This window comes from Hermetia illucens, chromosome 3, assembly GCF_905115235.1.
Source record: "Hermetia illucens chromosome 3, iHerIll2.2.curated.20191125, whole genome shotgun sequence".
In the NCBI taxonomy this organism is placed as follows: Eukaryota; Metazoa; Arthropoda; class Insecta; order Diptera; family Stratiomyidae; genus Hermetia; species Hermetia illucens.
In genome coordinates this window covers 173,610,053-173,637,440 of record NC_051851.1, presented here as the reverse complement: position 1 = coordinate 173,637,440, position 27,388 = coordinate 173,610,053, and the positions used below count along the sequence as shown (strand labels likewise).

General features: G+C 44.9%; 1 protein-coding gene across 4 annotated transcripts in view; it reads left to right on the top strand.

Moving 5' to 3' along the window:
* The window catches only part of LOC119650696 (protein madd-4), a 276,121-nt gene that overhangs the window by 236,753 nt on the left and 11,980 nt on the right, over window positions 1–27,388 (top strand). The gene's annotated exons all lie outside the window — the stretch shown is intronic.

The following is a 27,388-nucleotide window of genomic DNA, read 5'->3' as shown; positions in this document are numbered from 1 at the left end:
AAATTATATCGATGACAGAACACAAGCCGGCAGACTGCCCTTTAGATTCGTCCAAGAGATCGTTGCCTCGATGTAACAGGCTAGACTTGAAGCTGTCAGCAACATGCACTGATAATAGTCGCTGTTTTCGGTCACACTCCCAGGGCAGAGGTGAGGCAGCATCTGATGAGTTACCTTTGCGCTGGACGAAACCGTCAGCCACTTTTTTTGATAAACTTGGGCGTTAAACCCAAAAAGAGGAGTCCGTGGACCACAAGTGAGGAAGTAAGTTGCTTCCCAATTGGCCCGATCCGTCATCAAGTAGATGCGGACTCAGAACTTCCCGCATCTTCAACAAACAATAGATATTCATTTCGTCGGAGTGGTTCTTCTCCAGGTAAAGGATTATTTTAGCGATTACCTTGGTGGCAGAAGTCAGGTGAGCAGCTTACTGAGGGCCTCCCAGGAAAGTGGTGTCCTGGCTCTCTTTGCTGCTTAGAATTATGGTATCTATGCCATTAGACTGATATTTTTCCACGCTTCTAGCAGTAGTGAGTCAGAGGGGTTAGGGTAAGAAGTCCACTCGAGTCGGCGATTTAGCAAAAATATCTGCGTAGTAAAGTTGCCTCTGCCCTGTATTTTGGGGCTTAAGAAGTCACTCAAAATGTTCCCTGCTTGTTGTAAAAGATGACTAAAAAGAATACCTTTCGGAATACCCACAGACACGGATAGGTTTTTCGACACACAGTAAGGGCCCCGCTGAGACAAGCAAAATAGTACCAGTTTACACTGAGTGCATGGCTCAGTTTATTCATACTGGTTGATGCAAGATTTACCTAAATCTCTACCAAACTTTGGGGCGCAACACCACGTTTGAGGGGCAAAGATCTCTGTTCGCTTGAAAGGAACCACAGCCACAATGTACTAGGGGCCAACCTCTATAACCGAGCTGTACGTTGATGCTACATTCACTCTCCTGTGACACATGAGTTCAGGGGCTATTCCGGTTCACATGGTACCAGTATACAAGTTGCATAACCTGAAGCCACTTCAAATGAGTTCCCGTGCAGACTCGCGTCTGATCGTTCTGATTAAACTTTGGAGCATTCGTCTGCTGCATCACGGCCAGCAAACCATAATGAGTAAAACCTTTCCCGATATCAGCACATAGAGATTCACCGCAGCCACTTAATTTTGATTTGGCCGACAGGGTTTTTACCCCGTCTTCCTCCCTGCTACCTCAGAGCATCATTAAAAAGGATAGAAGTTTGTGGGCTAGTTACCTTGCAAATTTCGAGACTTTATTGCTACCAAAACGTCAACGACCCATCAGATTACCTCACGTCGAAGACCTTTAGCTATAGGAAACGCACTATGATTGGTTTCTGGAATGTGCGCCCGCTCCTCGAGAACGATAGCAAGGGTTCTTTGACTTGAGCCATAATTCCAACGATATATTGTAATCTGGACATGCTGGACCCAAGTGAGAAAAGTGGTTGGACGCTGGACCCCTTTCGCTCTTGTGACAATGTATTTTTATATTTTGAAAAGCTAAGTAATAGCATATGCGAATACGATGTCTGACAAGATTCCGGTTCAGGTTAAGGATCATCACAAATGCGCACCGCTATGCACTAGCAGATACTTCCGAGATAGTTGAGCCGGATTCTTTCCACGAGCAATTTAGCGGAGACTTTCTAAAGATAACATTTTGATCGCGATGGGAGATCTGCATACCAAGTTGGGCTCAAATAACAGCTTGCTCGGAAGTGTGCTGAGGAAACAGTAACGATAATGGTGGAAGGCCGGTGAATTTCTGCAACTTTCACCGCCCCGCCACTGGTGGCCCATTGTTCGACCACAGAGCCTGCCATAAGGTCAGTTCAGGGTTGTGATTTCACCTGACTGGCACCATACGAGCAATCAGATTGACCACTTCGCGATCAACAGTAGATAAAGAAATTGTCTCCTAGATGAGGTTAACAAGAGAGGGCTGACATCGGCTCCAAAAGCGATCACGTTCACTTGCGGGTAGCATCCGCCACTTCTCGCAGAATTTCGGTTCAATATTGACCGCTTATATGATCCAGCTGTCGCTTGACATTGGGAGAGCTATCTTGCCGATCAGATGGCAGATATACTGAGTAACCTGTTTGAGAATATCGATGAGCATTGTGTTGCCATCAAAAATTCTCTTTTCCCGCCGCACAGAGCGTCATAAGATCTGGCTGACTGCAGCATCGCGAAACCGGACTGATCAACACAAGGCGTTGAAAGCTTTTGTTGGCCGCTGCAAGTGATGGCGGGCGTGACAAGCTATAATTCCGATACCCCGCAGTATGCGCCTTGACAAGAGATAATTTGCTATTGCGCTGCAGAACGCAATGATTTCAAAAGTGTATACCATATCTTGAAAGGGCTTGCATGTTGTAACAAATCTTTTGATGGCCCTGTGAAAGACGTTAACGGTCGACTTTTCAACCAGAATTACAAGTAACTAAAGACGTCGCTTTACCACAGTTCCTAATCGTATCACATCCGGTGAAGTTCCCCCTCTTGTGGATGAAATAGCTAATCACCGTAGCATGCGGGTACGGACTGCTTTTCCAAACGGAAGAGAAATCATTTCGGCCATGAATGCACTCAAACAGAGTGAAACCGCTGGGTTTGACGGTCTCCCCATTGACTGATTCATCACTGCAACTGACGTTACCGTAGATCTGCTACTTCCACTCGTACGGAAATATTGGGAATCCACGACTTTCCCAGAAAGCGGAAGAAGAGGATGATCATTAAGATTCCAAAAAAGGATACCCGTTTTGAGTGTGACAATTGGAGCTGCATCAGCATGCACCCTACCGTCGCAAAGATAATTGTTAAAATAATCATGGAATGCATCAAAGAATATCTCGAAAGCTTGATCGACAGTGAGGAGGCTGTTTTACACTCGGGATCCTCCTATTGAAGACATCAACACCCTACGGATCATTTGGGAGAAGTGCCCTGAGTTTAGATCTTCGCTTCACCTGCTCTTCATCGATTTCGAGAAAACATTCGATAGCGGGAACATGGTGTGTATCTGGAGTACGCTAGCCAGGAGGGATATTCCGAAGAAAAAAAATAGCAAATACCAGAGCCACATATGATGGCGCAAAATGTCACGTGTTCGAAGAATTTTGCGGTCCAAAGCGGGTTCCACCAGGGTTGCAACTTGTCTCCGATGTTATTTATTCTTGCTATCGGTGAATTTCTTCACCAGAACACGTAGAGAAATTCAATGGACGATAACATCTTTCCTCAAACACCTCGACTACGCTGATGACATCTGTTTGCTCTCTCACTTGGTCATGGACCTGGGCCAGATGGATCTGGATTTGGAAAGAGAAGTAAGTATAGTTGAAATAGTTAAGAAGAGTTGGACTAAAGATACCTCCCTACCTGCATTAATGGGCAGAGCAACGAAGGCGTTGATCAGTTTGTATATCTAGAATGCGTGATTTCTGCCGACTCTGTTGCTGAACTAGATGTTGCCTGACACATTAACGCTTTCGCTGAAAATGTAGTTATCTCAACACCAAGATCAAGTTGAGACTATTCTTTCCGAGTTGCTATATGGGAGTAAGACATGGAAAATGACCATCATCACTGTCACCCGAAGTCTTGGTGGTATCATCGGAGGACGCTAGCTTAATATTATATCGAACGAAGAACTTGGTCGGCGGCAAAGACATTGCAGTCTACGCCACGCTTTGAAGTGCACTCCCAAGATGACCGAGTGGGTTCTTCCAAAAGCCCTTCGCGCAGAACATTAGAGAAGGATTGCGGGCGTCTCGGAAAGTCGTGTGGGGAGCTGAAGCGCGAACGATGATGCATGGTTGCGGTTGATGATTGCCATTTACGCCTTGGGAATAAGGGTAAGGGAAAGGAGGATCATGTACCCACGAACTTCATTAAATAATGGGAAAAACCAAATATTCTACAAAAAATAAGCTATTATATCCTGAGAGTCAATTCTAGTCATATTCATTATTTGCTATGACATCCCCTGCCTCATTTGGATTGCTCATAAAATATTTGACTGTTGCTCCGTACTTGAGCTAATAATTCCATTTAATTTGCTACATTTTGAACAGTCAAAACATTTCATATGTTTTTCTCTATAATTTTGATTTCTCCTTTTCATAGAACCTTTTTTAAAAGCGCACAAATATCAATCTCGCCTGCACTTTTCACAACAACCTACTCTGGCTGTTTCTGCTTCAAAAAATGACTTATTACGCTTCCAAGTAGATACTTAAAATAATTGGAAAATGCAAAATATTTTCAATGCAATGTAAACACATTTAAATTTACATTTTAATTTGTTGAATAAACAAAGCAAAATCAAGAAAAACAATTTCAACTTTACATTTTAATTTTGCTAATTAAATGATGTAATTTTTTTTACTATCCCCAATATTTACCCCCCCCATGCAACTATATATTGTATTGCACGTAAAAACATCATGAAAAAAAAAAATTACCAAAATAATATAAATATGAAATATATATTTATATACATTGTACATTCACATTCACAATAAATCCAACGACAACAACAACGCCACTACACACCAATGACAAATTCATGGAGTGCACTCTTCTTAGGTAAATTGGTTGGTTTGATTAATTGCACTTGCACTGGCAACACTTGCTATATAAATAGAGTCCTTGCTGCATTGCGCTGCAGTTGCATAGCTTTCGTTACGTTTTTTCGCAGAGACGGGGGTCATACGTTTTTAACAGGGTTGTTTTCGTCATCATATTTGTCATCGCTTCTTTATTGGAAAATTGGGGGTAGCAGAACCGCATGGCAAAAAGAAAACCTGCAGAATTCATGAAGCTATTGTAATCCTTTTTTTGAACCATAAAAATGTAGCCAACGAAGCAGGGAAAGGGTTACTTAATTTAACATTTTGCTTGGATTGCATGAAATTTGTATTTCACGCTTTTCGTCCCCACGCTTAATTCACTTTATTTCTTTTGGTTTCTGCTTCCTAGGATAATGCTTGGTTGCATATCATTAACAAATTAAGTGAATTTTTAAACTTACCGTAGACTACCACTTGCTTAATATGGATAGAGTGTGTACGACCCTTAAATAAAATAAGTGAACCGTTTTGAGGAGCAAACCGAGAACTCCGAAGAAAGCAGTTGTTAAAGGAAGCCGACCCTATTCTGCGGACAACTACTCGTGTATGAATCCTGCATTTCTACAATGGAACTCTCCCATGACATAATTTGGACGACCCAATTTTTATCTCAGAGGGAAAGCAATTTAAGATTCAAGGAGTGATTATCCTGCAGAGTTATCCCTATCTATTCAGCATGTTCCTTCTCCTGAATTTAGGTTCCCATGAAAACCATGTAATGAGGACGGAACGACAGATCGCCTTAAAACAGATCCTTTGTACGCCCACCCACACATCCGCAAATAATCAATCCCGCAGCAATTACCTCCTTAAACAACATCCCCGACATATGCATTAGACTCCCCCTGAATCTCATGTTCATCACTTTCCAAAAGATCATTCCAACCTGCACTCCAACTACGTTCACAGACCAGTGACCAGGATATCTACCCCGACGTGGGTAAAGGCATGCCAACATCCAACGTAAATGCAGGAAATGGCTCTGTGTAAACTTCCAACCTTTTACGAGAATTTTAATGATGCAGTTTCGTACTAAATCCGCTCAACATCATTCACCTCTTAATTAATTGAAAGGAAAAAAGGACGCATCCTCTAAACGATGCAGACATTGGAACAAGGCAAGCAGGTTACGCTTCCAAACCATAGCAGTTTAGAAAACGATCCGCTCCTAGAAGCACGTCCGGACTTCATCCTCACACGAGAAGATACGACATTGTGGATGAAAGATGAAAATTTTAAATGTGTAAATATGACATGGGTATCCTGCGGAGCGTAACCAGGAATGTAGCTTCAGTTCTAGTTACAACCCCTTCCAGATCTATGAGTAATCTCAAGCGTTACACACCTCCAGACCGCTTTTTCCCCACAAAATCGCATCCAATCTATTCAATCATAATTATCTCCAGGTTTTTTTTCCGCATCCACTCACATACCTAATGTACGTATCTTCCTGTTTTTTTTTCCGCTTCCTCTCGGCCACCACCTCCCGTCTTATCCGCCATAGCGACAGCCAACGGAAAACTTTCCCGTCAGCACTTAAAAGTTTCGACTGAGGGCAAATCCAGCGGACCCGGGCCCTCCAATGAAAAGAGCAAGTTTCATCAGCTCCTTGAATCAGAGTTATCTCAGATACACCTCTACATTTCTAAATTAATTTTGAATAATTAATAGATTTCGCGGATGGGTAGTTTTCCTCGGGAGTGAATTTCGATGAAAGGTGTCCTTGCTTTGTCGCCGAACCTGCTTGGAAAATTAAGAAAAGCCGAGATAATCGGTAATGCAAGGGTTGAAGAAATTGTTAAGTTGAAATTAATAAATGTTGGAACTCGAAGTAAGTAGAGCGGAAACAAGGACTAAGTTGCAGGCGTGATGTAAATTGAAATTATTTCTATCCTTTCGAGCATATTTTAGTGATAATTTGAGCGTAAGATGAAACGAGACTTGTATTTCGTGGGGAGGAGTTCATTTGCATAAGTTACGTCAAAAATTTGAGTTTTCTGAAATAAGAGCGAAAAGATACTTGGCTGAGACAATAAAGCTTCCAGGAAAACCTTTCAATTGATGTCATAAAAACGGATTAGAAGAGGACATCGTCAACCTTCATCAACACCAACTAAATCAAGTATCTCACATACGATGTAACCCATCATCATCATTAAAGAATTCCGAAAAATGGGGCATATATTGAATTACCCTCAGAAACCGTAGCTTCAATTTTGAAACCTGTAAAAAAATCGATTAGTCCCTTGTTATGGACTTCATCTTTCGGGGTTCGACCATGCCCACCACCAACTGACTCTTTCAACAACGAGGAGTCACGTATCACTTTGAAAATTGGCGAAGAGGGGGGGGGGGGGGGTTATCAATTTGGTCTAAAGATATCAGGATGGGAGAGCAACCCAAGGCCATTATTCACCACACCTTTTAGTTTCCCTCAACTCGGTGACTTTTTCGGAGTAGGTATCATTGGCCTCTCCGAGGAACCAAATTGGGCTGTGCTGCCCTGTTTTGATCCCACAAAACTCCTAAGAGCATGACTGCTGTTATGAGGGCAGAGAACCAGAGTCCAGCCAGCTCAGATCTTCAGAGCTTGCCCGTAGCATTCACGAAGGGAAGCAGTTCACTCTAAGGTCCCCAAAGAATGGTTTACCCAATGTCTGTAGCCTGACTCTAGCTAGAGCTCGGCAATCGTGGAGGAAGTGCCTGAGAGTCCCCCCCCCCCCCTTCTTCACAGCTTCAGCATGCGAATTGTAGGGTGTGCCGAGCCTGACGGCATGTATCCAATGGACCAGTGCCCCGTGCAGACCACCGTAGTCTTGAATGCATTTGGACGCATCTGGCACAAGAACTCTCGTGATCGGGCTATGTTATAAGAGGGCCAAATTCTCCTTGGCTTGGTACAGGTGGTAAGCCTTCGTCATCTAAGGCCCGCGGCTGCTAAGTAGTCTGAGTCAATTCCACCCTCGACAGCGAGACACCAACTGTGCCCCCGAAGTGCTGCCACAAGCAGAGCCCTGTCTGGCCAATCCATCAGCCCGCTCATTCTTCTCTATGTTCCTATGCCCAGGAACCCAGAGGAGTTTCTGCACTGCCCCACCAGCCTGGAGAATGTCGTCGCTTGGTTGTCGGTCGGAATGGTTTTGTAAAGCTTGGAGCTCGGATCATGCTCCAGCCATCGGCAGACTTCTGCTTGGAAAATACTGACGAAACCTGGGAGGCCATACTACTCGGATGCGAGAAAACCCCTGCACGAACTGCACAGATCATCTTTAATCAATCGGTGAAGAATAATGTGTCAAAACTTTGCAACCCGCCACCGGTTTTCCACTCTGCCCTGGCTGGAAAGTCCAAAGGAAATTTTCGCGTAAAGTTTAGCTCAAGTGTGGCGTAGTCCGTGAGAAATGCCCAGATTTCGGCTAGGATGTTAATATGGACGATCCAGCATTCGGACCCACGTAATCTGACGGCACTGCATGCTACAACGTATTAAATGTGGAGGTCTAGGGAGAGAGGTGTATATTGGGAGCACCTGCCAGGCAAAACTGCAGAGCCCAGCAGCACCTTCACATGCGGTTCTTTTAATCCCATTAAACTTCTTTCTATTGTATTTTTCGCTCAAAGCCTGCCACCATACAATGGATCCGTACGTTAGGATTGGAAGCACCACAGCGGTCAACATCCTGAGAACCATCCTTGGCCGGAAACCCCGTTTCTTTGCATAGGCCTTCTTAACACTCAGTTCTATGGTCAATCTCCAATTTAGTTTTGGATCCAGGATTATACCCAGATATATTACATTGGAGGAAAGAACCAATTTTTGTTCATTCAGTCGTGGTAGGTGGCATTTAGTTACCCTTGGCCTGGTGGCGAATAGCACCAGTTCCGTTTTGGTTGGGTTTATGCCAAGTCCGCAACTTGCGGCCCACAGGCACAACTTTCGCAACGCTCCTTCCATGATGTCGCCCTCAATGGACGGAAACATCCCTGACACTCATATCACGGAGTCATACGCCGCTACCTTCACCCCGCTGCTGTCCAATATTTGCAAAATTTCATCCATCACTATTAACTAGAGTACCGGAGATATGGCGTCATCCTAGGGCATACCTCGGGGAGAGCGTTTCTGTGGATTTGCCTTTGAGGTAGGCTTGCTGAGAGTTAGAGAAAGGCGTTCTCTCCATAATCGCACTTAAGTGGATGGCCAGGGCCTTAGCAGCACGAAGGAGGTAAGGCTTATTGGTAGAAAGTCCTTCGCTGACTCATGGCCCCGCCTGCCCGCTTTCGCTATGAAAACCACTCGTGTGTCTCCAGGACTACGGTATGTATCCTAAACAGATACTGCTCCGATAAATCTCGACAAGCTACGGAACAACCTTTCCTTGCTGCTTCTGTAGCATGACTGGCATGACATCTGGGCCTGAAGATTTATATGCGAAGAAACTGTTTATAACCCAACCGACCTTATCCTCGATAATTATCGATTTGATAGTCTAGCATGGCTGGAATGGTCACAAACCCGCTGACTCACAATCCTCCTCGCTGGAGGGAAGTTCGTTTACACCAGTAGCTTCAATGTTTTACCAAAAGATTCCATTCAGGAACCTTCCAACTTTTCAAGAAAAGATAGGCCGTGATGTTCCTTCAACAGAATTGTACTAAGCCCCGTGGATTGGCTGTTGCTTTATAATTATTGTTCTCCTCCGCCTCCTGGCGGCCGGTCGATGGCCGACTTGTACTTTTCCAGGCAGTTCTTGTGTGCTTGCCAATTTTTATGGCTTAAAGATTTCCCTGGTCAACTTCCTGAAACTGAAAGGATCTTCATTCCACCACGGTAGCAGTGTCTTCTTGTTGCACTTAGTATGGCACGCAATTTTAAAGGCGGTATCGGATCCTTTTTCCAGAGCCCCGACCTTTGACTCCAGTTCGTCTGTTATGGCAATCTTGCCAATATGCGCGCCAAAGAGTTTGTTCTGAATTACTTGACCAAAATTTCTCCAGCCGATCCTCGTCGGGTCTGCGAAGGGTTTGGAGACCTGTGTGGCGAGATCTAGACTGAAAAATATCCAGCTATGATCTGTGAATGATCTTTAGTCAGACACTCTCCAATTCTCCATCCTAAGAATTTCATTGGCGGTTAGTAGAGTGATATCAAGGACCTTGTCCCAACCGTCACAGTTCTTCGAGGTGAGGAAATGGAAGGTTGGTGCATTGCCCCTGTTACATACCGGTTTGAAGTAATAATAAAATCAAACAATGACTCACCTCTCTCGTCGATTTCCGAGCTGCCCCAAAGCGAATGCCTTGCATTGGCGTAGCACCCTTTCAACAGGTTGTCCTTCCGTGTTGCTATGGTGATCATTAAATATTGTAGTTCTTCCGGCGGAGCTGATCGGTCGTGAACCATGTAATCCGAGAAAATATACACGTTCGCTGCTCTGCCTGCTTCAGTTTGGTTACGACTGGGTCGCAGGGACTCAGGTCCGAATACAGAAAAGCGTGCAGACTCTTCTCCGAAAGGATATATGCTCTAAGTCTGTCCTGATTGGCGTCTCCCGTGCTTTGCAATAAATTAAAATATTTGCATTGGAGCCCTTTGATGGTTCGGTCGCCTTAAGGCTCCTTTATTAGTGCGATATGGATGTCTCCTTCTAGAAGGAAGACAAGCAAATTAACCGAGGTGAACTTGGAGTTCTGCAGATTAACCGAGGCGAACTTGGAATGCTACAGATTTATGTGCATTATTCTCTGCATGATCTGCTGGTGTAGGGGGTTCGTGAGTCTTTGTCGGACCCTCGATCCTCATCTCCTCAACAGTCCGTTGGCGCCGTCGATTGGATCCAAATCGTCGTCCGGATTTGTAGATCAAACCACTTTTACCTTTGCGTTCCTGACTCCGGGCCGCACGTTTTGATCGAACTTTCCAGTGCCTCCAGGCAAGTTTTGGGGAAAGTTTGATTCGTCAAGCGGGTTTCACTTTTCTAAAAACCTTGAAAACTTAATCTTACTCAAACCAATTCATTGCCTGATTGCCTGGCTTTCTGTTAAAGACCCAGGCCCGGGCACAACAAGGTGTGAAAATTTTGCCCAATAAAACTAAGAGTCCCCAATGATTTTTCCATTTACTTACAGATCTCTTCCTTTCGGTGTTCTTTCTCCACGTTAGAAAGAGATCCAATTGTCATCCCATCAACCGAGATATCAGTCGGCATAATTTCCTAGATGACAAACGCTACATAATCTGCGACACACCCTAGACTTCGTGATGGGTGTTGGCATCGCCCCCGAGGAGAAGTGGTAGCACCGTTCTCTCGTAGAACTTCACCAGTCTAGCGACTAGTTCCGGTGGGATCAGGATGTCGTTTCCTAAGAAGTAGCCCGATACCACAACTGCTTCTCTAGTTCTCCCCTGGCTTCCAGTGGGACTTGGACAGCGACAAGATCTCCGGTCAAGAAGTCTGAAAGACATATTCATTTCAAATTACGTTTATGAATGATGCTAGCTTGGTTTTTCGTAAGAGGAGTCCCAAATTACCGGTAAGTTTCTTCCTTGCAGACTGCGAATCTGCCCCGGGTACACCGAGAACTCCTGAGTCAACATTATTCCAATATTATCCTTAGAATTTGCCATTGCAATTACTGCAGATACAGCTTTTGCCTCGTGGAGGTTTACCTGGGCTATCCTAGCGTGGACCATTGGTTTCATTAGTTTTTAAAGCCCTTCCCCGCTGTCGGAATATCACCCTCTTCCTCCGATATGGTGCTTTCTTGCGAGCCGCTGTCCCCCCTAAACTCTTAAAGATCCAGATTTAGGTCGTCTAACTCTTCACTGGCCAGTAGGTCAACTTCCCTAGTTAATCCTACTCTTTCAACCTTTATGATTTCCGAAATTCTTTTGGGGATCTCGATAGGTTTTCCATCCAATGTCTCTTCCGAAGTATCTTTTAACGACTTATATTGCCAAATCAATAATTGATATGACAATTTCGACGTTTGATTGCCTCCTCGGATCAGTCATTTACCCCGATCTGGAGGAGTTTACCTTTGCCCTCCACTTTGGTTCTGAAGACTCTCCACAATCGTGTATGACGATCCTTCGTCTATAGCGCTTTGGCTTTTGGAAGAAATACTGTCACAGTATGTGCCCCGTGCATATTATCTCCAGCACATGTCGACAATTCTACTCCTTCTGAGCCTAACAATTAAAGGGCTATAGTCCTAAGCCATTCTGCAGTGTCCTCTGTCGCGCAGTCCATAAGTATATGACTTAGTCGATGGCTCCTGGATGAGTTTCGACAAGAGGGTAGAGGACGTGATCTGTGGGGACAGCCTCTGAATTATCCCATCACAATTTCAAAGGCACTATCCACACACTTCTAAGACCGTGACTGGTGTTATGAGAGCAGAGAGCTAGAGTCCAGCCGACTCAGATCTTCAGAGCAGTTCACTCTAAGGTCCCCAAAGAATGGTTTACCCAATGTCTGTAGCCTGACTCCAGCTAGAGCTGGGCAATCGTAGAGGAAATGCCTGAGGGTCCCCCCCCCTTCTCCACAGCTTTGGCAGCGCGAATTGTAGGGTGTGCCGAGCCCGACGGCATGTATCCAATGGACCTGTGCCCCGTGCAGACCGCCGAATGCATGTGCACGCATCTGGCACAAGAGCTCTCGTGATCGGGATATGTTATAAGAGGGCCAAATTCTCCTTGGCTTGGTACAGTAAGCCTTCATCATCTAAGGCCTGCGGCTGCTAAGTAGTCTGAGTAAATTCCACCCTCGACAGCGAGACACCAACTGTACCCCCGAAGTGCTGCCACGAGCAGAGCCCTGTCTGGCCAATCCATCAGCCCGCGCATTCCTCTCTATGTTCCTATGCCCGGGAATCCAGAGGAGTTTCTGCACTACCCTACCAGCCTGGAGGATGTCGTCGCTTGGCTGCCGGTCAGAATGGCTTTGTAAAGCTTGGGGCTCTGATAATGCTCCAGCCATCGGCAAACTTCTGCTTGGAAAACACCAGCGAAACCTGGGAGGCCATACGACTTGGATGCACTGTGTGTATGCGAGAAAACCCCTGCACGAACTGCACAGATCATCTTTAATCAATCGATGAAGAATAATGTGTCATAACCTCGCAACACGTCGCTGGTCTTCCACTGTGCCCTGGCTCGAAAGTCTAAAAGAAATTTTCGCGTGAATTTCCGCTCGAGTGTGGCGTAGTCTTTGAGGAATGCCCAGATTTCGTCTAGGATGTTAATACAGTGGGTCCAGCATCCGGACTCAAGTAATTTGACGGCACTGCACGCTACAACGTATTAAATGTGAAGGTCTAGGGAGAGAAGATGCCGGAGTATATTGAGAGCACCTGCCGGGCAGGACTGCAGAGCCCAGGAGCACCTTCACATGCGGTTCTTTGAGTCCTATTAACCTTCGTTCTATTGTATTTTTTGCTCAAAGTCTGCCTCCATACAATGGAGCCGTACGTTGGGATTGGAAGCACCACAGCGGTCAACATCCAGAGAACTATCCTCGGCCAGAGACCCCGTTTCTTTGCATAGGTTCTCTTGCAGGCATACTCGTAGAAGGCTACGCAGGCCTTCTTAACCCTCAGTTCTATGTTCATTCCAATTCTGGTCAAGGCTTTCTTGATGGTGTTGATACTAAGGTTGTTGAATGCTGCCTCTACATCCAAGAAAACAGCCAGGGTATGCTGCTTGTACTGCTGTGACCACTCAACCATGTCAGTTCCCCGTGGAAAGCGGTTTTTGTGGATCTTCCCTTGAGGTTGACATGCTGCTACTTGGAGAAAAGCATTCTCTCCATAATCGCCCTTAAGTGGATGTCCCGGACGCGCTCTAGGGTCTTCAGCACGAAAGAGGTGAGGCCGATTGGTCGAAAACCCTCGAATTGTTGGCCGCGCCAACCGGCTTTCGGGGTAAAAACCACTCGTGCTCGTCTCCAGGACTGTGGTAAGCATCCTAAAGAGATACAGCTCCGGTAAATCTCAACAAGCCACGGCACAGCCCTTTCCTGCTACTTCTGTAGCATAACTGGCATTATGCTATCTGGGTCCGAAGATGTATATGCGAAGAAGCTGTTTATAGCCCAGCCGATCTTATCCTCGGTAGTTACCGATTTGATATTCTCGCACGGCTGGGGTGGTCACAAACCCTCCAAACAAGCTTCTGACTCAAAATCATCCTAGCGAGAAAGTGTGTCTGCACCAGCAGCTCCAAGGTTCACTGGAAGATTCGGTCCAGGAGCCTTCTGACTTTTTAAGAAAGGATTGGCTTTAATGATCCTTGGACAGAATCTTAATGAGCCTCGCGGATTGGCTGGTACTTTTGATGATGCTGCCCCAAAGCATATGCCTTGCATTGGCATCGCACCCTATCAACAGGTTGGCCGCCTTTGTTACTATCATGCTCGTCAAATGTTGTAGTTCTTCTGGCGGAGCTGATCGGTCGTGAACCAAGTAATCCGAGGAAATATACACGTTCTCTGCCCCTGCCTGCTTCAGTTTGGTTATGACTAGGTCGCAGGGACCCAGGTCCCCACACAGAAAAGCGTGCAGACTCTTCTTCGGAGGATACATGCTCTAAGTCTATCCTGAGGCACTCGAAGTACCTTTTTTCTGAAATCCGCCCATTTAAATGACAGACAGTCTATCTGTTTCGAACTTTTCTGACTTCCTTTGTAACCGTTTGAGAACTACCAGTGGCTTTTCTTACAATGGGTTCTTCTCCCAGTCCCTCCAGCTGAAATTGTTTTTTCAAGTCAATACAAATTTCTGCTCTGGATATCACCTCGTTGAGATCCTTGCAGTCTATACAGATCTTATTTTTGGGTCCGTACTACAATATTCTCATCAAGTGAGCTCTTAGTTTGGTTACAATAACCGTCGGCTTTGCCAAGCTATTTTTTTTTCCGATTAAACATATGATCCTCTTTCTGAATTCTTCGGACCTTACTGATATTTCCAGTTTTGGGGTCGGAATCAGCTTTAGCCACTTTAAGTATCTCCACGGACGATAGGTTGCCGTTGCTGGAGACAACATTTGGCTCTCATCGAATTCGCACCCTTGCTTTCTTCTTCGCCTTTTTGTTTACAACCTTTCGTTCACCTTAGCATTCACATCGATTGAACACACTCACACTAGAGGTCCACACTTTCTTCCTTCGGTACTCTTAGTTTCGTCCTGTCAAACTCCTGGCACCTGCTAATTCCCTAAATGATCTCCATGTTTCTCTTCCTGCATTCCTTTCTTTGGTTGCAGGTCAATGGAACTACGCTAAACTGTTATTTGGATGAGCCTTTTAAACTGTTAGGAGAGCAAATTTCGTCCTTTCTTCGGGATCTATTTCCTCTTCAAATGGCCTGTTATAAAGGACGCTAATAGCCCCTAGCATGCTTTTGACAGCTTGGTGAAACCTTACACTTGTCCTAGATAAACTCGCACAACAGTTCCTCCATGTCGAGGCTCTGTTCACTATAAGCCTTGGCCAAATTAGTCCTTTTAAACAGCATTTAAGATACTTTTCTGAGTTTTACTTTTTATCGACTTGGACATTGGCAGAGGCCCAAGAATTGAGGAGTTTCTCCTGAAAGCGTAGTGTCAATTTGGGTTGTCCCTCTTAGACAAATTCAGTCAAAACCAGTCGACCAGCCATCTTAGCCTATCATTTTTTGCCTTCGCTATTGGTGTTCTTAATAAGGTCGTGCCTCGCTCGATGGTCTCCTTATCTGAATCTAAATCATTTCTAGCATTAAATGCCCCGATTACCACGTTATTCCCCACCGATAGCTTCCTTGCTCACTCTAAAAAACACCCAATACTTAGCTTCAGAGCCTCTGCATTTTCTTCTTCTTCCCTGTTGACTTTATGCAGTGGTTATCCCTGCTCCCATTTCTTCACCGAGGATCGCGCTTGATGCTTCCACCAGGCAACCCCTCAAAGGTATTCATTTTACATGACTGGAAATGAAAATCATTGGAAGATCTTGCCGGACCAAGTTCCAGGAGTATGTAGGATTCCCATCCACTAAAATGATACCACTAAAACCATCCACTTTCTTCTTTTTCCTCCACCGTCCGAGGGAAACTGCGCTTTAAGCGACTAAGTCTTTCACGCTTCGCGTCTGCCTTGCGCATTTTGCTTTTCCAAGCTCGGCCTAAATCTTTTCATTACCAAAGCCTGAATTTCGACCGTTTTAGTAAAGTTTTGATTTTCAAATGCTGATGCTCAGTGAGTCTTCCAGACTCCTCATCCCCATATTGGACAGTAGAACATAGCACGTTCCGGGGCGTCAAGTCACATGCATTTGGAAAATCGGTACAGATACTTCCTGTAACCACCATACCTAGACAGTCGTCGCTTAATCTACTCCTCAAAATGGGGTATCATCATGTGGGTTCTGCCAGTCGTACCCGGTTTTCTGGACTTTTCCAGCGACTTCCGCCTTGCCGCCCTTCCGTCCTCTGTATCTGTACCTCACTTACCAAAATATCCATCGGGACCCTGTTCGTAATAGCACACGCTGCCTCGCTTGAGATTGTGCTGAAAACGGTACACGCTCTTAGGACCACTTAATGGTAAGTCACCTTTACCCTCCCCCGATTGCTCTCGCATAGTGCATCTTCCCATTGCTCAGACCGATCCTGCATATAATAAGGTACTGTGAACCACTCCGGCCATTTTGGCCCTCCAAATATATCACCCGTGCTCAACATACGCTTGTTTTTGACGTTCACACCTCACAGGCATAGGATAGGATACATACAGTGATACATACAGTGTATCCGAGTCGTATGATCTTTCAGGTCTCACCAGTGTAGTGTGGAAGTACTGGCGATGTTGGAAGTCTGTCGATGGGTGGAGCATGATCCAAGCCCCAAGAGTAGCATAGCCGACAACCAAGCGACCATCAAGGTCTTGTACTCAGCGATGTCATCCTACAGGCTGGTGGGGCAGTGTAGAGACGCGCTGAACAGTCTGGGTGGCATGCTGAAGGTCACCTTCCTCTGAGTTCCCGCTTGTAGCAACATAGGAGTAATGACCGGGTTGACGGATCGGCCAGGCGGGGCTCTGCTCTTGGCAGCCCTTCGATAGAGTTTCGGACCCCCCTAAGACGCTACAATGGCGTACAGCCATTCAGACTGAAGCTATCCATCCCTCTTCCTTTCACAACCGGGCTTGGTACCGGCTACGGCGGAGTTATTAATTATTATTATTATTAATATTGTACCTGTAGTTATCCACAAAACACTCCACTTTCTTACGCACTGCTTTCCTAAGTCGGCTTGCGGTCCTCTCAAATGCATTCTCATTCTCTCTCCTAGTGTCAAACCAGTTACTGTAGTTCACAATGTCAATTTGTCTTCGTTCTCCTTTCGCTGGTAGAAGGGTGAAAGTTTCGGTAGAGAAAACTTAGCCCTAGTCTTAGTCCTCTTAGCCTCCTGCTTAGCGGTTGAAATTTTCTTCTGTCATGCTTCCCTTTCCCCTATTCTGGTTGGAGTATTGCAGATAGGCTCCCCAAGCCAGATTTTCAGCGTTTCTCTTTATGGTAGTCACTATGCTGTCCTTACTGGATGCAGAGTGTTTCTCCTACAAATTCGCTCATGCAGGGTTCACCAGTGGGGGTAGTATTGCGTGCAAAAACTGGCAGGTCCATTCAACAAATTGGCTTCCATTGTGATTCCCGAACGTAATGATCCACTAATTGTCGTTTTACCTCACCCTCAACCATAGATAACACGAAAATTAATTACAGGTAACTAAGCAAGTCGGTATCAATTATCATATATCACCCCGTGTATTGTCGAATTTATTACTTCCTCCAAATTGACTGTAAAGTTACAATGCATAATTTGATTATCTTCCTTCCGACTCTACCTGAACTTCACTGTCCTTAAGAATTGATCTTCATGTCTGTGATCACCTCCTGGTATTTGATAGTGGGTTTTGAAGAGATGATATGATTCCCAACACGAATATTAATCAGTAGTTAAGACCGCCTCCGTTTTTCGTTCCCCACAGTCGAACTAAACTAAGATTTTATGGTGCTGGTCACTTCAACATCTTCAGGTTGTTTCGCGATAACAATCCCAGCTAGATCATCGGCGGAACGGATTATCTCGACCTCCAACGGCACAAGGACAAGGACAATCTTACATGACCTTCCACTGAAAAGGAACCAATATTGAGCCCTACTCTCACCTTGTCGGTATATTGCTTAGATCCCTCGCCCAGATCGTACCAAAGTTTCATTTCCGAGAGGTACCTAGAGACACCGGTTTTAGCCAATAAGCTTTTTAACCATACGCAGGTTACTGAACCGAGTGCGTCTTTTACGTCAAATGTTACCATGGAGAGCAGTATTTATTGAAGGACATCGCATCTCGTGCCAGCTTCAAAATCACGTCCTTGGCATCGATCGTTCGGTGAGTTTTGTAAAAGCCAGCCAGATCGTCATTCAGATAGGTCATGCCTACATTCTATGGTAAGAAGAAGTCTATTGTAGAGGGCCCTTTCGAGCATCTTTTCTACTCTGCGTGTGAGGCAATCGGACGGTATGATCATGAAATCCCGGTTGCTTATTGAGCTTCAATAGCAGAACCAGTTTTAGCCTCTTCAGCGAAGGGAAAACTCCGTCCCCATGCATGTCTCAAATGCGCGAATAAACGAGACAAGTCTGGTTTTAGCAGTCATATTAAGCACTCTATTGGGAACGACATTCAAACCAGGACCTCTGCTATCACCACTTTTCCAATACATCTCCAAAAGTTGCCCCTCAGTTACCGCAGGTATGGTGAAGGCGTCCAGCGGTTGTTGTTATTTTTTGCGCTCCATTTTATACGGAAGAAAAAGGGCCGTCACTACATCGAGAAAAAAATGCGGGCAGGTCAGTTGCGGTGTACGCCCCATCCCTTGAACGCTCTTCCGCAAAAGTTTTTATCTGCTTCCGCGGAAAGTTCTTTAAAGCATTCCTACTTGCTGGAGCGTATAGATTACCTCGAGGTTGCTGTTATGAGAGCAAGGAGGCAGAGTCCAACCGGCTCAGATCTTCAGAGCCAGCTAGTAGCACTCATAAAAGAAAGCAGCTCTCCCACCCTGTATCTCTCTGAGGTCCCCAAAGGATGGTTTACCTAATGTCTCGAATCTCCTAAAGCCTGAATCTAGCTAGAACTGCGTAATTGCAAAGAAAGTGACCGAACGTTTCCCCTTCTCAGTAGCTTCGGCAATGCGAATTGTAGTGCCGAGCCTGGCGGCATGGTCCTCTACCGGCCAGTGCCCGTGCAGACCTCCGTAAGCTTGTACGCATTTATGCGCGTCTGGCACAGAATCAGAGGCAAATCCTCCTTGACTGAGAACGGGTGGTGAGCCTTCGCCATTTGAGGTCTGGGGCTATTAAGTAGTGCGGGTAGATTCCGTCGTTGATAGCTGTCAGCACCTGTACCCGCCGAAGGACTGCCAAGAGCAGAGGGCCGCCTGGACAATCCCTTAGCCCACTCATTCCCCTCCATGTTCCTATAACCAGCAACCTAGAGGACCTTGAGCCTGCCGCCCAGACTGTTCAGCTCGTTCCTGCATTGCCACAATAACCTGGAGGATGTTGTCACTGAGTACAAGGCCTTAATGGCCTCTTGGCTGCCAGTCAGAAGAGCTCTGCATAATTCGTGGGGAATGTCCAGATTTCTCGAGGTACTTCGTCTAGAATATTTCTATGGCGTATGGTTTTGCATCTGGACTTACGTAGTCTGACGGCACTGCACGCTATATAATGTGGAAATTTTGAGGGAGAAGATGCATGAGTACGTTGAGAGCGTCCGCCGGGCAGGACTGCAGAACCCCAATAGCAACACGTGTTATTTGGACTTGAAACTGACAAGTAGTGAAAGGATTTCGACAAAACAAACAGCCTCGTGCAACTCAACCCCATTTTTATTCAAAATTAAATAACAGTGAATATTGGCTAAATCCAGGACTAACTTCATCGTCAATCCTTGGAGTTGAAGCTAAGACAGGACAGGCAATTTCCCACCAACAATCCTTCCAAAAAACCCACAGCTTATCGAATGGCCGAAATTCTAATCCATAACACAATTCCCGACAAGTTACAAACCTGTTTCCCGGAATTATCCTTTTCAGCCATTTTTCTACTTGAAAATTTATTTAATCCCTTTTTCTATTTAGAAATTGTTTCCAGGAGAATAGAATGGACTGCGAATCAGTTTGGATTGTGAAAAATAAATATGAGCTTCCCTGAATAGGTTTATTAATTCGATTTTCCATGAAACCAGGAAATTTTCATTTAAAAAAAAAAGGAAAATAAAACATCAGATCCAGCGGTCCGTATAAGTGGAACAAATGCGTTTTGCGTTGCTTAGATGTGGGCGAGAGGGTGCCACCCTGAACATTTATTACCTCGGAATGTACTCGATTTTGTAGCTCCGAACCAATGCAATAGCGATCGTTTATTCAATCTAACCGCTGAGGGTTGTTGAAGCTCTTTTGATGATTTTCCAATTTTTTTTTTATTTTACACATATCAATGGATTTTCTGAATAGGAAAAAAGTCTTCTCACTCTTCCTTCCTGACTGGATTTCATTTTCGAACGCAATCAGTTATTTTTTTCCATTGCGGTCCTGCGGACTGAAATCACTCTCATATTTTAGAATATACGAAAGGAATGTCTGCACCAACCACAAATCATTTAATCGATTTTCGAAAACCATAAAAAAATCAAGGATCCCTTTTTGTGTCAGGTAAATGATGTGAAAAGCGATTCCTCGTAAATGGCTCTCCATCACTTATGATTGGGCTCTTGGCATTGGATAGTTTGGAAGCTTTCGTGGTAGGTTTTATTAAATTGTATTGAATCATTGAATTGGGAAATCATTAAATCGACTAATTGGTGAACATTGAAGAAAATTAAGAGCTTTATGGCTGCTAAATGTCCTTAGATAAGACTTGGTTAGACAACAGCCCCGTTGATGTGGTCCAACTATGTCGTATCTCCACTTCAGGGGATGATATTCAACTCTTGCAAAGATGAGGCATAGCTGCAACACGACTCCATAAGAAAGCAAGCAAATTCAACCTTGAATCCTCCAAAGTTTAGTCCTATAAATATCCGATAAAATGAAAAACAAAGTTTCTCAGAACACCGCCATTTCAAAATTCCCTTTTGACTTTGTATTTGTTCCAGACTTTCGAAGAAAAATGTATTGAGAATTGGCCTCTCGATGGTCACAAAGTGTCTAATGTCGAATCAGATGGCATCGAGAATAATGGGTCATTAGATCTGAGTACTCAGAGTCTAAGCCACTCCCTCACTCTACACGCAGCCACTAACTTATACCGACATTTCCGACCCAGATAGGTAAGTAGCGCTCACTATGCCGTTTCGACACCGCAAACTCCTAAAACTGTGACTGCTGCAGCAAGGACGAAGGCAAACCAAATCCAACCAACTCAGATCTTCCAAGCCTGTCCGTAGTGTTCACCAAAGATAGCAGCCTGCAACTAAAGATTTCTTTGAAGTCCTCAGACAACTTTTCAGCTTGTGTCTGAAGTTTGATTCTAGCTAAAGCTGGACAATCCCAAAGAAAGCTCCTGAGGGTTTCTCCCTTCTTTCCGTCACTTTGACAATACCAGTGCTCCATGCAAACTGTCGTAATCCTGGAAACATTTGTGTCCCTATAGAAACACCAGCTCCTCTTTGAAGTAGCGCAGGTGGCAATCCTCCGCTATCTGAAGTCATCATCTTCAAGTAATAAGAGTAAATACCACCCTTCACAGTCCTCAGTAGAATCCGCAGATGCGCTTACCTAGATGCGGTCAAAAGCGGAGCCCCCTTGAAGCTCGATTTACGTGTGCCATAGTCCGTTGAAAATATCCAAACTTCCTGAACTACTTCGTCTAGAACGTTGTTCTGTCCCGCCGCTATCCGACATCTGGAACACACGCCCACAGGAAGGGGCGCTGGAGTAAATTGAAGTCAACTACCCGACAGGATTGCAGAGCTCTGGTAGCGTCTGCATACGCGGTTCTTTGAATTCTACTAAGCTTGGTTGTATAGTACTTCTCAGCCCAACCACCGCACAATAGGACCACACATTAGAATGGGACGAAGCACGACTGTGGACATCCAGACAAACATCCTCGGTCGTAGCCCTCATTCCCTTACAAAAGTCCTTAGGCTATCTTGCCAGCGTAGAAGACGATACAAGCCTTCTTAGCACTCAGTTTTATGTTAAATCTTCAATTTAAGTGCAAGGATTCCACCCAGTTACTTTACATTGGAGCTCTTTATCCATTTAGGGGCAAGAGAAGAACTGTGGGTAAACTTGACTTGGCGCTAAATGACATCAGTCCCGTTTGAAATAAATCTTGCAATTTATACCGTGTCCGAATCTTGCAACCAAAAGACATACTTTTTATAAGGCTACCTCCATGATTTCACTAGCAACGGAGGGAAAACGGAGGACCCCTAACACCAATATCACCAAGTCATAGGAATATGCCATCATCTTCACCCCACTCCTGTCCAATGTGGGTAGAATTTCGTCCATTACTGTTAACTAGAGCATCTGAGAAATGACGCCAACCTAGAATGTAGTTCTTATCTGGTCAAGTGACTACTATTCAATTCAGATTGGATTTTTTTTATTTTAGTGGAGGTTCAAATCTTAAAAAGTTGCTCCTGCACCAAGTGTGCAACTTATGGGATTCTCACATACCAAAATCACCCCCACTTCGTCGCCTATATCCCCTCGGGACCACCATGAAGTATTGTTCTGGGGTGGGAGGTGGGCTATGGTTTTTACTAGCATGATTAAGTAACGAATCGGTCGCATTTTCCATCCAGTTTTCCAATCCAGTTACTGTAGTTTCCTTTGCACACCAGTTATTGTTGCATTTACCGCGCTCCAATTTGCTCCTGATCTCAGCAAGATTATAGAGTTTGATAGCAACATTGAGGACCTCGTTTAGCCTTCCCCTTTTAATCGCGAATATCAAACAATGGAACATAGCATGCTCCGAGTCCTTGGCTATAGTGGCGTATTCGGAACAGTCAAAGCGATGCAATTAGTTCCTCTGTCAAGAGTTTCCCGTAAAGAACTTTGTTAGATGGTAATTCACCTCTCAATACTCGGGATCAGTAAGTAAGTTTAGCGGTCGAAATTATCCCACCATTGCTGACATCTCCTCTACAGCTCCTTCCTAGTAACTTTTCAAAAGTCCGCAGTCACAACAGCCGGATTCGCCTTCCTTCCCTGGTAGAGACAGTATGCCTCACTCGATCAAAGGTCCAAGGGAATTTTCCCAAGCTGGTACACACTGCCTTACCCCATACTCTCTTCTATGCGCTGCACACAATCTGCACGATTGACATGTATGGCGAGCTCACTCTTTTTTGGCGTTGTCTAATGGTCCAGCCAGCAAAATTGATTTCACCATTGTGACATGCACCCGGCAACTATAGTTTGGTCTACCAATATCAAACATCATCCTTGCTAGAAATGGATCAACTTTTGCTATCCTCGCAGGGAGTTCATAGTCCAGGCGCCCCTTGAAGCTCAACTTGGCATTAATCATTACACCCAGTTAATTGACGAAACGTCCCCATGATTACTAACCCCGATTTTGACAGTATTGTTTTTCCTACGATTAGTAATAATCCATTTTTTCATCCGCCGACTCTAGTTTAACCATTTGTCACTATACTTTGATGGCATGAATGGCTTCCCTCAAGTTCCACGTCATTGGAGTGCTTTGCAAATACCATCTCTGCCAAGTCATCCGTCTCATCCTAAAGAAGTTTTTTCGAGAGGTAACTCTAGATTATCCGAGCTCAATAGCCAGTGACACCCAGCTTAGCCAGAGTGCCATTAATCTAACCTCACTTGGCTCAGTTAAACGCATCCCTCAGATCCACCGTCACCACCGCGCAACACTTTCCAACGGACACCTCGCGAGATATATGCACGATGCTTTGCTATTGAATCGACCGTACAATGGGCCCTCCAAAACCCATACTGCCCCTCAGATAGACCATCCACTAGACCAGATTGGATTATCTTGGTTCTTAGCATGGAGACTGTCCCCTACCTAAGTTACGTAGCTTCCTCGATGGCTTTGGTACTAACATTGTTAATTGCTTCCTTTTTATCCAGGAAGACCACTAGAGCATACTGCATGCGGTATAATGAGATGTCCAGAATGCACCCGAGGATTTTCACCGTGAAAGATATGAAGCTGATTGTTCCAAACTCCTTCACGAACTCATGGCCGCTGCTGCTCGCTTTCGATATGAACCTGCGTGTGCGTCTCCAAGAGTATCCGAAAAAAATGTAGCTCCGCTTAATCTCTACAAATAACGGCAGCTTCCTAAGATTGAATATATCTTTATTCCAAAAGGGTGTCAATGTCTTGTTGCTGTATTTAGCAAGGCATGAGACTTTGCGGGTGGTTTGGAACACCTTTTCCTTTCAGTTGTCAATTTGCGCACCGGAGATTTTGATCTTGATAACTTCATCGAGTTTCCTTCAGTCAATCCTCATTTATCTTCTGAAAGGGAGACTTCTACACCGAGAGTTAGATTGGAAAGTATGCAACTAAGAAATGATAAGGACCTTTGGTCAGATTTTCTCCAGTTCTCCCCCTTAAAAGCCCCATTACCCGTTAGAACTGATATCAAGAACGTCCCAAACATGATAGTTATCCGAGCTGGGTGTTATGATTCTGCTTTAGTGGTGCAACTTATTAACAGGTTGGCCTTCTTTGCGACGATGGTAGATGTTAAATTTTGTAGTTCTTCTGGCGACCAGTCGTTAACCATGTAAGTCAAGAAGAAATAGACATTCTCCGCTCCTGCCCCTTTAATTTTAACCACGATTAAACCGCTGGAACTCGAACACAGAAAAAGGTGGAAACTCTTCTTGCTAGGATATATTCTCTGGGTCGACTACTCAACCCCCCCCCCCATTTTTGGTTTGAAGGTCCTTGATGGTTCGACCTCCACTCATCCAAGGCTTCTCTATTATTACGACGTCGATGTCTGACTGGCTGGTTAGCTGAGGAGCACTTCCAATGCTGCAGATATATTTATGTTATCCTCAACAGGATATACTTGCATACGTAGTTCGTCAATCCCTGTCGATAAGGCGATTTCGATCTACTCCAACAGCTTGTTGGCGACATCGAGTGGATCCAGGTGGTCGACTCCGCGAAGCGCAACACTTTCGCCTTTGCGTTCGAGACACCAAACCGTACCCTATCATTTGCTTTTCCCAGTGTCTCCAGGCACTCTCTAGTTATACGAACTAAAAAATGTTGACTGTTCACCTAGGGTTGCTCCTTCTGGATAACCACCCGCCCATGGAGATACGGAGTTTTGAAAATACAAGCTAGTCCCTATCCGTGCGGACCTTCTGCACAGATGCGAGCGTCTTATGGGACTTATGGGCTTAAGCCCTCACAAGTGTCACTGATCTTAATAACGTACGATTCGAAAAAGTGCCTGAGGACTTGGTCCGTGAATATCAAGGCAGGCATGGGGCCCACGGTTAACATGGTAGGAATAAAAGCAGGGGGTGAATCCCCTCTATTCGCCTTTACCGACCAAGAGAAACTGGTTATTCATATCCATCTCTCTGGTCCACACCTCCCGCGACAGTTTGCAGCTACCGAAATTACCATCGACTAACGACACACGTAGGTAACTCCTACCCATGTTGCTGGAGGTTTTACCATTCGTACCCCATCGGCATGCTATTTAACTATTTGCAGAGGATGCTTGACGTCCGAGCTATGCATACTCTGCTAAAATCAGTTGTGTTAAAAGGCGGTAGACTTCGCCACTTGCTAGACGTTTGTTTTTATATTCTTCGAAAATGGCCAGGTATTTAGCGAAGCCCCTTTCATCCTGTCCGTGGACAGACCGACCTCCTTATTCTCTCCAATCTTACTCAGAATTTATATCGCCTTCTAGTGGTCTTGTTCTTGAGCAGGACTCCAGTGAACCTTCGCTTTTTTGCCGACCTCCAACATACTTGTCAGCCCTTATTTTGGGGGGGGACCCCCAACGTTAACGGTTTCGGGTAAGAAGTACCATGACTGATAGTGGCTATTCCTAGTACGACGATAGTGGTTGCCAAGATGGAAACCACTACTCCGTCTGCCACCTCGCTCCCAGATGTTTCTGTTATTGGTTTAAGTCCAGTAGTACTATGGCTAGCATCGACTGTGCAGTGCTTGGCGGCTACTATTTCATGGTTGAATGCCAGTAGCTCAGCCTCTGAAGATACGCCGGACATTATCACCTCTTCCTCGTATATTGCCCGTTTTTCATTTTTGTTTGTTGAGCCCACGACTTCGTTTCAACCTAGCTAGCCAGGTCACCAGAGAAAGGATGTTACATAAAACTGTCCAAGGTGTCCAAGGTATTCAACGTTCGTATATTAGAGACCAAGCTCCGCTTTATCAGCGCAGCCATCGGGGAATGCTGTTCCATCTTAGCTTGCAGTCCGAATCTCGCCTTTAAAGTGAGATTCTCTCTTACCGCAAAACACCACAGAAAAATTGTACAATAACTCTACCTTCACTGTTAAAGCAGCAAAGAGTGGTAACATTAATAATACTGGAAACAAAAAAGGACAAATTTTACCTTTTGATACCGAATAGTGAGTTTTTTATTCCTCATGACTGGTATTTCGAGGGCCAGTTTAACTTTTTCGTTATAAAATAAGTCGGAAAAACGACACACACGACCGAAGAAATTACTGAAGTGGGTGGGTGAACTCCATGGTCTCTTTTTAAACCAGTTTCTTTAATAGCTTCTCTAGACACCTTCTTTGACAGCTTGGTTTGCGTCAGAACACGATCGAGTATTGTTTTGTAAATTTTAGCAATATCAACGTATCGTAGACCAAAGTGCTCTCTACTGCAGGTACTGTAGGTTTAACTGAGCCAGGCTTAGACAATTACGCTTGCCAAAAAGCGGTTTTGATAGATAAGTTCTCCTGAAGAACGTAACTCAGTGCGTTCCTAAAAATACTCTAACGACTAATAGTGATTCGGTGATAGCCAAAGGCCCTTCTGGTTAGTCAAAGTCGCCCCAAAAGGCAGAGCTATCCCAAAAACCTAATATGATGGCAAAACTGGGCGTTAAGGTATTCCAGCAAATGCAGAAGCTTTATCGAAATATCCTATTGACATTTGCTTTCCCGCCTCTGTGCTAGCAACGCTCAGGAATGTAGGGCCCTTTTGGACAGTCCCTAACTTGTAATTTATCAAAATTCCACAAATCATTTAACCAATGTGTAGGGCTGGGAAACCAGTCGCGTGGAACCAGAGAACACCGATCGAGAAGGAAGATTCGAGGACAAATGACATCGTTAATCGAAGTTTGCCCTACCTCAAATCTTTAGGAGGGGGCTTTTGGGGTTCCCACTCTCCCTGAGCACCTAAGCATTCTAAGGTCATATTAATTTGGATGACACTTGAGGGACGAGTCTAAATATTTTGTTATGATACTGCGACACAGTCAACGTCCTTTGCAACATTTTATAATCCCGCATAATGCAGGCCCTATCACCGTTTTAGCTCAAAGTTTTTTCGCCCCACAAGTTCCATCATAAACCATCAAAAAGTCTCCTTATCCAATGCGGCAATAGTCGCCTAAAATGATACAAATTCTGAAACAAAAGCACAACATATCCT